The sequence below is a fragment of the Microtus ochrogaster genome, chromosome 10 (assembly GCF_000317375.1).
Source record: "Microtus ochrogaster isolate Prairie Vole_2 chromosome 10, MicOch1.0, whole genome shotgun sequence".
Taxonomy (NCBI): domain Eukaryota; kingdom Metazoa; phylum Chordata; class Mammalia; order Rodentia; family Cricetidae; genus Microtus; species Microtus ochrogaster.
Genome location: NC_022016.1, coordinates 61567610 through 61580473, shown reverse-complemented (window position 1 = coordinate 61580473; position 12864 = coordinate 61567610). Strand labels below are relative to the sequence as shown.

The window sequence follows — 12864 nt, the reverse complement described above, 5'->3', positions numbered from 1 at the left end:
CTAAGCCCTTAGCACTCACCAGCCCTCTACCCCTCTGGCTTCAAGATTTTGTTATTGTTGTTGTTTGTTTGTTTGTTTTGTTTTTCAAGACAAGGTATCTCTATATAATAGTTCTGGCTGTCCTGGAACTCTCTTTGTAGACCAGACTGGCGTTGAATTCACAGAGATCTACCTGCTTCTGCCCCCCAAGTGCTGGCTCTGGGTTTAAAGACATCCACTACCACGCCCAGCCTGTCTTCGAGATTTTTTTTTCCTGATCCTTTTGCCCAGGATGCTGAGACACCTGTCAGTGCCTTCTTCCACCATCTTGGGCCAGTTCCGAAGGTTCCTTTTGCAGCTCCAGACCATTGTGAATGGTTAGTAGAGATGATGTGGTCACACATACTCCGTGGCCTTTTGCCTGGATCTTGCCCACGCACGGACTCTCCCGCCCAGTCTTATTCAAAGACTTTTCTGCCTCAAGGTGTCCTTAAATGATAGTATTCAGAGGGCCTCTTCTCTTAATCCTCTTGTCTGCGTCATCCTCTTCCACCATTGCAACAACCATCTCGACTGTACGATCAGCGGGCCAGATCTATAGCCTGTTTCTATCCAGGTGCTGAAATGTGTATTTTAGACTCTTATTCATCAAATTAGCATGTCCTTTGTTAGGACACGTGTCTAGAAGACAATGTGAACCTTAACCTGTGAGCTCAGGACCTAACAAGCACATATATTAAACAGTTAGAATACAGAGTGTCTACAGAGAAAGCTGGGAAATACATGTTGGCTAATCTAAGAGCCTTATATCAGTTAGATTTGGCTATAGGTGACAAATTGAAAAGCTCAAATCCAGGCCAGTGAGCTAGCCCAGTGAGTAACGGCGCCTGCCAGCAAGCTCGGCTGATGGCATGAGTTTGATCCCCAGAAATCACATGGAAGAAGGAGAGAACCAACTCCCAAAAGTGTACCCACATTTTCACATGCATGTCTGTTCCTGCGCGTACGTATACATGCACACAGGCATGTACACACACACATACACACACACACACACACACACGTACACACATTTCAACTAGTTGTAAGTCTGGAAATGAGTATTAGTTCAGAGCTAGTGCAGTAGCTCCAAGGTCATAAAAGTCCCTGTTCTTTTTATTATGCCTCTCTTCCAACCCCTGCCATCCTGCACGACAGATACTTCCACCGCCAGGGCCCGATAGTCAGGCAGACTCTAGCCAACCTAAGGAGGTGGAGTGGGAAGCAGCGCACCCCCCATTTGTCACCAGTTCCCCAAAGTGGCACAAATGACTTCTGCCTAAGCTGTTGGCCAGGACTCAGTCACACAGCCACACCTAACTGCAAGGAATTCTGGAAAATAAAGATGTTTTTACTCCATGCCAGCCATTGGGGCAGCTACAAAATAAACTTCAGTGGCAAGTCCAGTAATGGCTCTTAAGGAACAACAAGTAGTTGCAGTTTCAGAAAGGCTTCGGCCGAGCTGACACTGAAATTGAGATAAGAGTCCGAATTAACCAGGCAGAAAAGGGTGTTTAGACTACACAGGGCATTCAAGGATTTTATTTTCTTTGAGGCAACAGCGAGTAACCCAGGCCTTGAATCGGGTCGGCAGCTGAGGATGACCTTGAACTGTCGCTCTACCTGCCTCTCACTCCAGAGTGCTGAGGAGAGTACAGGTGTGTACTGCCCAGGTGTGTACCGCCCAGGTGTGTGCAGCCACGCCGCTTGTGCTTTGCTGTGGGTTGAACCCAGATCTCTGTGCACGCGAGTCACAGCCCCATTCACAGGGAGCCCTTCTGAAAGTGCTGGTGCTTGGGAGGTTGGGGGGATGTGCCCCGCATCCCACTCTTTCCCTCTCTGCCCTATCCCCTCTAGATAAAATCTTTCTCTAATCCTGGAACTAGGCTGGCACCTGGAAAGTCCCAATGGTCCCTGTCCCTGTCCCCAGCAGTGCTGGGGTTAGAGAGGCAGCACATGTGACTTCTCCAGCGCTTTGTAAGGATTGCTGGGATCTGTGGGGGAGGCCCTCACGTTTGAGCATGCATGCTTACCGCTGAGCTATCTCCCCAGGCCCCAAGATCACACATTTTAGTCATCTTGAGAAGGGAGAAGTGGCCCCTGCCTGCTGGAGCAGAATTGTATTCCTGCAGAAAGCAGCCCATGTACATTTTGGACCTAAGAGTGTCCCTAGATTTCCCTGGCAAAGGCTTGAGTTTCAAGAGATATCGATTTGTAATTAGACCAAGTGCCCTAGGCAAGGAAGCTCTGGAAAGCCAGAAGCTGGCCACACGCGCTGAACAAAGAACCCAGGAGTGGTCACTGTCAGGATGGCCATTGGCCCTAGCACCTCAGCTGCTGGTCAACAGCAGGGCAATTTGTGGGGTGCTGAGGCTACACAAACTGCCAGTTGGGGCCTCCTCCCCAGACATATCACAGGCCATCCAAAGGTTGTGTTTATTTCCCTGATGTGGCCACAGACATGAGGGCAGGGCAGCCAGCTGGGCACAGCAACTCTGGCTCTTAGGAGTGAACTCAGTCCCCACAGCTCTGTCTCTACCGCCCTTCTTTCTTCCTATATAACAAGTGGACAATGACTTTGGCTCAGGTCACCTCAGAGAGTTCAGCTGGACATCCCGAATATTTCAACACCTGCTTACTGCCTGACAGAGCACCACAACTCACTGTTCCCTGACCCCTTCCACAAACAGGCATACATGGTATACAGACTTAATACACATGGACACCCAGGCCCTTATCTGATTCCATGTCTTCATAGACATACTTGTTCTCACACACAAGTCTCATCTGCCACACACACAAGTCATCTGCCACACACCTGTGACATAAAGGCAGAGCCTTCCCCCTACACATATCACATATAGACCCTATAGACTCCATACCCCAGCACACGCATTGCAGACATAGACACACTAAACATGCAATATTCTAACATGTCCATGCCCTCTCTCTCTATTTCATGTTATATGTATGTATACCACACATGTACCTATAGCTAGCTACTCATTCACCCACACATATCCAGGCCTCTACCAACACTGATCCCTATGTTTTCGAAGCAAAGTTCCCAAGCTCTTTTTTTTTTCTTTCTTTCCAAGATGGACTTTCTTCGTGTACTCCTGGCTGTCCTGGAGCTCACTCTGTAGACCAGGCTGGCCTCAAACTCACAGAGATCTGCCTGTCTCTTTCTCTTCAGTACTGGGATAAAAAAAAACTTGTGCTGCCATCGCCTGACGTTTTTCTTTTGGTTGTTGTTTTTGAGACAAGATCTTTTTGTATAACATGTAGCCCTGACTATTCTGGAACTCACCATATAGACCAGGCTGGCCTCGAACTCACAGAGATCCTCCTGAGTGCTGGGATTAAAGGCATGTGCCACCACTCCTGGTGCCAAGTTCTTATATCCATAGGAATCTTTGCCCTTTGAGCTAGAAGGAGACAGAGACTCAGAGAGGAAGTTGGAGAAGAGTTGACAATGTCTCCATTACTCCAACCCAAACATATCTACATGGCCCATAAGAAAGAAGGAAGACTGGCCTTTCCCCTACTACCCTATGAACCATTGTGTGTTCCTGACGTCAGGGACATGGAGTTCTGGCAGGAGATCCAGCATGATGCCTGGGCTCTGTATCTACTCTACAAGATACCCTGGAGACTACAGTCCCAGTCAGCAGCCTGGAAGCCAACCTGTGCCTGGCCCACCAATGCCACGGGGGCAGAAGAAGCCCTTGTGCAATAGCAGTTGACCCAGGGGACCAGAGGACAGGGCAAAAGGCTTCACAGTCCTCACGTTGCAGGCACTGAACCTGGACAGCCACAGCTTGGTTTCCTGTCATTCCCACATTGGATCTCCTTTTCATCTTATTCTCTTCAGGCATGGAGGATAGAACCAGGGCCTGAGTGCATCAGGCCATAGAAATACACCTTTGCTCCTCTGTATCCACTCAGACACGGAGCCAGGGAGATTAAACCTCATAGCCAGTAAATGGTAGTTCCTTCTTCTTCTTCTTTTTTTCTTTAGTCAGGGTCTCACTATGTAGCCTTGGTTGGCCTGGAACTCACTGTTGGCAAGGCTGGCCTGGAACTCACAGAGATCCACTTGCTTCTGTCTCTTTAGTGCTGTGGTTAAAGGCACCACCAAGCCTGGCAATGGTAGTCTCTGACATTGAACTTGGACTGTTGGTTCCCATGGCACTCAGAGTATCCTGAGGGCTAGAATGTTGGCTGCGGCTAGGTGGTCCCAGGCCGGGGTAAGGACTGCAGGCTATGGGAAGCTATTTTAGGCTTCTCATTTCCCATCCTCTCTGACTAGGAATACCGAGACAAGGGCCTTCTCCTAAGGGAAGTAAAATTGGGGATCAGGAGAGTGGGGAGACGCTTGGCTGTGCTAAGCTCTTAACAGACTGGGATATTGAGTCAACGCTGGCAGCAGGCCAAGACTAGAGCCACAGTTTGAGGCAGGTCAGGGCTAGAATCAGAGTTGGAACTAAATCAAGAACCAGGCCCAAAGCTACTGCCACTGGCTGGAAGAGACGCAAGCCAGGACAAGGGGCTGAACCAGACCTGGGAGGGAGGAGATGGAGACCCCGAGAAAGGTGGTCTGACCACGTGTTGGCGAAACCTCATTGGAATGTCAGGCGCAGTGCTGCGAACAGAGGGAGGAATGCGGGTGCTCACCTGTCTACAGAGGTGACGGGTTTATCATGGCAAAGGACCCTGCATGGAGCTACGCCTGAAGGGTGGTCCAAATGCCAGTTGGCAGAGTTGGGTAAGAGAGATCAAAGCGGGGAGAAACCGTGGAAGGTGGAATCGGTGGTCGGAGCCAAGTTCCTAAAACAAGAAAGCCCAGAACAGGGTCTGTTCTGAAAGGGTAGGCAATCTTTCTACTTGGCTAATGTGCACAGCTGGGCTCAGGACAGTGGCGTTAGCTCTGATGATAAGAACTCGCAGACTCTGGCGACTTGGTGAGGAATGTGAACTTTATTCAGAGGGCAAGGGGATATCACTGGCAGACGTCAAGGGTGGTGATGTGGTCAGAATCGTGTTGTAGAAGAGCCCTCTGGCTGCTGATACAAACAAGGAACTGACAGTGGGGAGACCAGAGAGGCAGCCAACGACACAGTCAGGCCAGGAGTCCCAGATGGAGAGTCACCCATACGTAATGGGAAAGAGGGCAGATGCTGGGTCTGTAGAGAGGCAGGATCTACAGGCTGTGGCGATCCTCTGGAGGTGGGGTGTGAAGGAGAGGTGGACCTAGCCAGACACCAAGGAGGCTGGAAGGCTGGAAGCCCATTGCAGAATGGGGCCACATCGGGAGAAACTAGAGGGCAAGCTTGCCCTTCCAGCTCTGCCTTTCACTAGCTGCGTGTCCTCGGACTGTGACTTCTGCTCCCTGAGCCTCAGTTTCCTCTTTTACAGAACGGGAAAAGTTCTATTGCCTCCAGAGGAAATGCACGAGGGCTAGACAAGACATTTCTGAAGGTGAGCCATGAGGGTGAGCTGTGAGGGTGAGCCATGAGGGTGAGCGAGCCATGAGGGTGAGCAAGCCGTGAGGGTGAGCCGTGCATAGCCAGTTATTGCATCTGGTCTCCGGCTCCCAAGCAAGATGCCGGCTGACCGACCTCAGCCGTGTGCCTGAGAGCTCCGGGAAGTGAGGCATGAACACTCTGAGGAGCTGGCAAGGCAGCCCTATCACTCCTGGCTGAGAGGAATGTCCTGGAATCCTATTTGCTCACACTCCAGCCAGTTGGGTCCTTCCCCCTCTTCCCAGCAGGGTCCCACAGCCCGTCAAGTGGCCCTGGATGGCTGGAAGAGCACTCAGAGGTCATGAACTTGCCTGGAACCTTGCCCCACCTCATCCTTTGTCTGACCACAGCAGGACCCAATCAAAGTCCCCTTGGCCGACTCCACAGTCCACCTCTGCAGTGAGATACCAGGAGCAGCCCATTTCTGCAGGATGGAGATATTTCCGATGCCTCTCCTCCTTTGACATCTTCCCAATTCTCTTCAATATACTTTCTTAACTACAAATGGATTCTCATGGCTGGTCCTACCTGACTCTACACACAATCCTGGGGCTGGTGGTACCCCTCACTCTGTAGACCAGACTGGCCTCAAACTCACAGAGATCCCCCTGCCTCTGCCTGGGCCTACCTCTGTGCTGGGATTAAAGGTATGGGCCACTGCAACCTGGCCCAACAATGACTCTTAAACCCAGCTCCCTCTCCTGGCCACTGGAGGTCTATTGGTCCATCACTCTCTGTGTTACTGACCCAGATTCTCTGCCCCTCTGACTCTCTCAGGCTACAAGGTAGACCCTTCTCTAGACCCTCAAAACAGTGAATGCGACCACCTCTTGCCCATTCTCCCAAACCAGAGACACACACATCAGTCTCGCCTCTTCCCAGCTCCGTGTCCGTCAGTCCTATTTTTTAAGCAGCTGTCTGTCACCTGTCCTCGCCACTCTCCCCATGGGAGATGGCTACATCTCCCCTGTTACAGACTCCTGGCCTCAGGGCCAGTTGTGCCAACTCGGATCTTTTCCTTGGTTTGGGGACTCCCATGGGTACACACGCTGCCCCACCATGACATATTCTAAAATTCTTTTATTACAAGATTGTCCCAGAAGGCCATTTTTGAGAAAGGTCAACCAATCAAGGATCCCAACCAAAAAACAAAATGAAACAAACAAACCAAACAAACAAACCAGTGTTTCAAAATAAATTTATCTTTCAGATCCTTGCAACAGGGAATTACCCAAGAGGTTTTCTTTAAACTTATATAACAATTAACATCATTTTGCAAGAGGACACTCGAAAATACAATATGAGAGAGAGAGAGAGAGCCGCCTCTAGGATAACCCAACAGCTTATAAAACACAGCCTTCCACATTTGTCAATTTTTTTTCAAAAGACCCCAAACTCTGAGTTGAAATTTTACAACTTTTAAATATTGCATATCAATTTGAAAGGTTTTTTTTTTTAAAGCATTGTGCAGCTTTAGGCTCTCCCACCAATGATCTTCTGTCATAATAAAAATAAAAATTAGTGTTGAAGATCCTTCCCTTGCCTGCTGGCGGCAGCGGATGTGCTGCACACCGGATTCACCGATTCCAGCACTCTCTAGAGCAATGGAGCTCCCTCCACACTTTCCCTCCAAGGCAGAGAAATGTCTCAGAGCAGCTCAGAGTTCTTTTGTCAGTTGCACGCTAGGTTGGTAGAGAAGCCATGATTCCAATCTACTCCTGAGAGACCACCTCCAGTTTCGAAGAACCAAAGGCTTATGGGATTATGGGCTGTTTTGCGTTTACTAGTGCCTCTGTTCAGTGATTGATGGGTGAAAGAATAAGCGAACTCCTTGGGGAATAAAAGAGTAGCAATCCTCTTCTGGTTAGGTCTTTTTCTGCTTGAGAACCACCGCCCTGAGCAGGGAACTCCCGCCAAGAATGTGCTTAGGGGGTCCTGGTGGCTCAGCGGGGAGCGGGCCTTGCACAATGCAGGTGCTGGCTGCTCCCTCCCTTCCGTTACTTTGAGGCTTAGGACTGTCCCAGCTGCTGCTTCCTGCAGAGCAGCTTTGGGCCTGCCACATCCGGCTGCCTGCATCCCAGCCCCAGAGACCCAGGCAAAGGTGGAGGACATGGCCATAGGGAAGAGGTGCCCTTTATCAGGCATGGAGCACTTGGCAGTATCTTGGCTCAGAGAGCTCATGTCCAGAGGGTACATTTTCCCGGCTGTGTGACACTAACATACTCACTGCTGAACTTGTTAATTCCTTGTCTTTTGCTCTACCACCTCCCTACTTCCTTCCTTGACACACAATGTCAGGGTAGTAAGGTGTGTCCCTTTAACTTAGCACCTTTTACATCACGGGGCACCTTGTTGGGTATGGAAACAGCCGGCTGAGAGCTTTGCTTGGATGAACTCATTGTGTCTAAGTGGAAGTCAGACCTGATGATACACAAGGATTTACCTGGGTTGGGGAGTGACTCAACAGGAAAGGGTGCCTGTCTCCAAGTCTGTTGATTAAGTTCAATCCCAGGATCCCACGTGTCAGGGGACTCCCACAAGTCAAACACAGACACACACACACACTCACAGACATACACACAGACTCACACACACACAGACTCACACACACACACAGACTCACACACACACAGACTCACATACACACAGACACGCGCACACAGACACACACACACACTCATGATTTTTTTTTTTTTTTAAAGAAGTGTTCAAAGAGCAGGACGTTAATCTCCGGGTCACAATGATTATGGCGTTGATCACCACCCAGGAGCAAATTAAAAACGGATGATGTTGAGAAAGGCAAGAGGATTTTTGCTCAGAAGTGTGCCCAGGGCCGCATGGTGGACGAAGGAGGCAAACATAAGACTGGACCAAACCTCCATGGTCTGTTTGGGAGGAAGACAGGTCAGGCAGCTGGATTCTCACACACAGATGCCAACAAGAACAAAGGCATCACCTAGCGAGAGGATACCTGATGGAGTGTTTGGAGAATCCCAAAAGGTACATCCCTGGAACAGGAATGAATGATCTCTGGACTTAAAAAGAAGGGAGAGAGGGCAGACCTAACAGTTTATCTTAAAAAGGCTATTAAGGAGTAATTTATGTCTCATGATTTTTTAATGTGTACCATAATTTAATTCAGACACCAAAATTCAGATCACGAATGGCTAGGAGTGTTTCTGTCACCGTCTCAGAAACAAGAAGACTGGTCTGTGTTTCAGTGTGTACTCCCTGGTCTGTAGCAGGCAATGTCTAAATGTCAGGAAGCAGATGTCTATTCTTGACTCGATGCTATTTTAATTAGAATTCCCTAAGTCAAAGGATGCTGCCTTTTACTATTGAAAGGCACTTACAAAAAAAGAGCGAAAGGAAGAAAGAAAGAAAGAAAGAAAGAAAGAAAGAAAGAAAGAAAGAAAGAAAGTATTCACCTTGTTTTTCCAAGTGGCAAAAGACCAGATCTGTTGGTTAAAGTACCTTTCTCTGGTCATACTGCTAACAGGTGGCACAGCTTAACTCCTACCACTTCACCGTCTCCTTGTATGCTGTGTGGGGTTTTCTGTTTGTTTGTTTGTTTGGTTGGTTGGTTGGTTTGGTTTGGTTTGGTTTTTAGTTTTTCAAGACAGGATCTCTGTGTGTAGCCCTGACTATCCTGGAACTCACTCCGTAGGCTGGCCTCGAACTCAGAGATCTGCCTGCCTCTTCTTCCCTGGGATTAAAGGCATGCTCCCAGCACTACTGTGTTCTGAGGCCAGCTTGGAGGCATAGATGAAGGTGGAAGCCAACCCTGGTCCTCAGGAAGCTCCCCTTCTGATGGGAAAGCATGTTCCATGCCAGGAGATGGCTGCGAGACAAGCAGAAAGGTAGGGCTGAACCGGAACAGGTCTCTGGAGCAGGCGGCAGACCCTGAGCCTGAGGCTAGCACCTTCAAGCCATGCTTGGACAATAATAGCCCAGCTGTGACTCATTCAAGGGGCTCCCAACAGCCTGGTTTGATGAAATGGACCAATCCCTTCCCAGGGATATCTGTGAGTGTGTCTCTGCAGACCTAGAAAAGCCCCGCCCCTCAGGACAGTCGCTGGTGTGAGAAAGACTTAAGCAGGCATTTAGATCAACGTATGGAGGAGGGGAATCAGAAATGGGAAACCCTGGTTTGTAGCTTGTGTGAGTTTGCATGCAGTAAATAGTCTTCCATGGCCGGTTTCAAGTTACCAGTTTTGAAGACAGACAGTGGCATACTACTCTGTAAGACTCCATGCATAGCAGAGAGGTGGTACCAGTTAAATAGAATAAAAATTAAAAATTTATGTTTAGAGTCATTATATTATTTATTTTGAGACAGGGTGTCACATGGTTTAGGCTGGTCTTGAACTCACTTCATGCCAGGCAGGACCCTGAACTTTACCTCCCAGATGCTGAGATTACAGGCGTGTGCTCCCGTGCCCGCTGCAGTCATTTTTAATAGAGTTGATTTAAGTATAAGTTTGAATGGCTTAATTTTTAATGACTGTGTTTAACAACCAGCTCCCATGAGCTCGGAAAATGCAACAAGTGGCTCTCGTCAAGCTGATACAAGCCAGCTCCCACACCGCACTGGGCTTGTATCATCACTCAGCTAGGCAGCGGTGGTCTCTCTGGCTTTATCAGCCTCCTGCTGGCTGCATTTCGCCGTCTCTCTAGCCTGGGTCTCCCTCTAGTGGACAGAACAGTAATTTTCAAGTAATTCTGCACCTGTGTCCGGGAGCGCAGCAACCCAGAGCAAAGTCATGACTCATGGGCAAGAGTTTCTTTCTTTTAAAAAAAATGTTTAAATTTATGTGCCTTTGTCTGCATTTATGTGCATAAGAAAGTTCCTTCAAGATGGGCAGTGGTGGTGCACGCCTTTAATCCCAGCACTTGGGAGGAAGAGACAGGTGGATCTCAGTGAGTTCAAGACCAGCTTGGTCTACAAAGTGAGTTCCAGGACAGCCAGGCCTGTTACACAGAGAAACCTTGTCTCGAAAAACCAATAGATCAATAGATCGATAGATAAATTTCTTTAAGAAAGACCATAGTGCCACAGGGGTGGCACACACCTTTTATCCCAGCACTTTGGAGGCAGAGGCAGACAGATCTCTCAAATTGAGGTCAGTCTGGTCTACAGATAGAGCTCCAGGACAGCTAGGGCTACCTACACAGAGAAACCCTATCTCAAAAAAAACAAAAATCAAGCAAACAAAAAAAGGACAATAGTTTTTCAGTTGTCCTGAGGCACTACACACCTGATAGTCCATCCCTGTGGAAGGAATTATCTCCAGAATTTCTGAAACCGTACCCCTCAACTGGAGAAATAGCTCAATGCATAAAGCTTCTGCTATCCACAGGAATTCAGATCCCTCGAACCCACACCGAACCAAAGACATCGTATGTTTCTGTATTCCCAGAATGCCAGTGATGAGAAGGGTGATACAAACAAGAGAAGCTCAGCAGGCCAAAGGGCAGCTAGTCTGGGCTAAATACCGTAATGTGCAACCCTCGCACGTTTATCTCAAAGAAGGTGGAAGGGGACTGCCACTCAAGGTCCTCTCTGGCCTCTATACAAATGCCACGCCATGTAATCTAGTACCCTGTCTGTGTTGCAGTTCAGGATGGCTACACCAGCCCTTCAGGCTTGAGGGCCAGCCCTTTCATTCTGCTTGTCAAGTCTCTCTAAGAACGCAAACTGGAAGGGCCACTTTGGGAAGCAAGGCTGGATGTCCACACCGAGGGGAAAGGAGCCAATCAGATACCGAGCTGAGCTCAGAACACCCCTTCCCTCACTGAGCTTGGAATCTCTGTAGTGATCTTCCCAAAGTGGAAATCCACCTGGCTTCTTCTGTCCCCAAACCTGTGACTGTCCCTCATTTTCCTTTTCAACTTTTCTGCCAAGGAGTCAAGCCTTGACTGGGAAATCGGCAGATCATTTGCCTCAATTCTCGCTCCCCCTCCCGAAAAAAAAAAAAAGAGCAGAAAACTGATCGGTTGGAAGTTGTCTGCACCAGGCAAGACAGCAGGCTAAGCAGACTGAGCTTTAGTTCTGCATGGCACCACAGCTGGGGGGCACCATCTTACAGACGGGGAAACTGATGATAGGTACAAGCTAGCCTAGTTTGACACGGCTTCCAAATGGAGACATCGTCTGCACAACCTGCTTCTCTATAGGAAAGCTCTTGCTGTCCCGCTGGGCCTGCCTGTTTCCTCGGGTTGTCTGCAGAGCTAAGCACAGAGTCCCCAGAACCCTTCCCCACTGCGGCGTAGGGCAAGGCCACATTCCTTAGAGGGTTCTAAGGGAAGGGGTGCTTTGCAGGGAAACCCAAGCAGAGACAACAGAGCCACTAATATGGAGTGGAAAATTAGCCCTTAATCTGGTTAAATACTCCAAATGTTCTTTCCTCGTTCTCTTCTACCTTTCCCTTTATTTCTGTTGGGAAACGTACGCGCGCATGCGCGTGCGTGCGTGCGTGCGTGCGTGCGTGCGTGCGTGCGTGCGTGCGTGTGTGTGTGTGTGTGTGTGTGTGTGTGTGTGTGTGTGTTGTTTTGGTTTGCAGTGCTAGGCCTCAGACTAAAGCCTTACCCATTCTACATCCCCAGCTCCTGGAATCTTCAATATCTTCAAGGCTCAGATTGAATTTTCCTCCTCCAGAAAGCCCTTCACACTCCCTGGCCCAGTCTGCAGCATGAGAGGAAGAAGCGCACTGTGAAAGGAAGAGCGGGTTTCTGGCTGAGTGTGAGGGTTGAGCATACACTCTATCCCCACTCACTCCTGCAGTTCACCCGTGCCACAAACAGTTTGGGGAAAAGATGTTTAAACTCACAAGGACAAGATAAAAAGTTAGACACATGCCTATTATCATACATGAAATAACTCATGCTGGGTGTTGTGTCCCATGCCTCAGCACCCCAGAGGCTGAGGCAGGAGGATGGAAAGATTCAAGCCAACCTGTGCTACAGAGCAAGACCTTCTCAAACAAAGAGAAGATAGAGGAAGAGAGGGAAAGAAAATTCACATGGATGTAAATAGAGGGGCGGGAGAGATGGCCCTGTGTTCAAGAGCTCTTGTTCACAAGCAAAGGACTGGCGTCAGGGGCCATCCAGGAGCCAGGTGCAGCCTCACACAGACCTGTAACTCTGCGCTGAGAGGGGCAGATGCAAGATGATTTCCTGGGCTTGTTGACTGGCTGCCATGCTATCAAAAACACAAGTTCCAGTTTCAGTGAGAGACTGTTCCTCAGAGGAAAGGAGGGATGACAGAGGAGGACACCCCATGCCTTCCTCTGGCCTCTGTGCACATCTTTACACATGTGCA

General features: G+C 49.1%; 1 pseudogene; it reads left to right on the top strand.

Moving 5' to 3' along the window:
• The first annotated feature begins 271 nt into the window (after nt 1–271).
• Nucleotides 272–8641, top strand: LOC106143899 (annotated as a pseudogene).
• Nucleotides 8642–12864: the final 4223 nt, after the last annotated feature.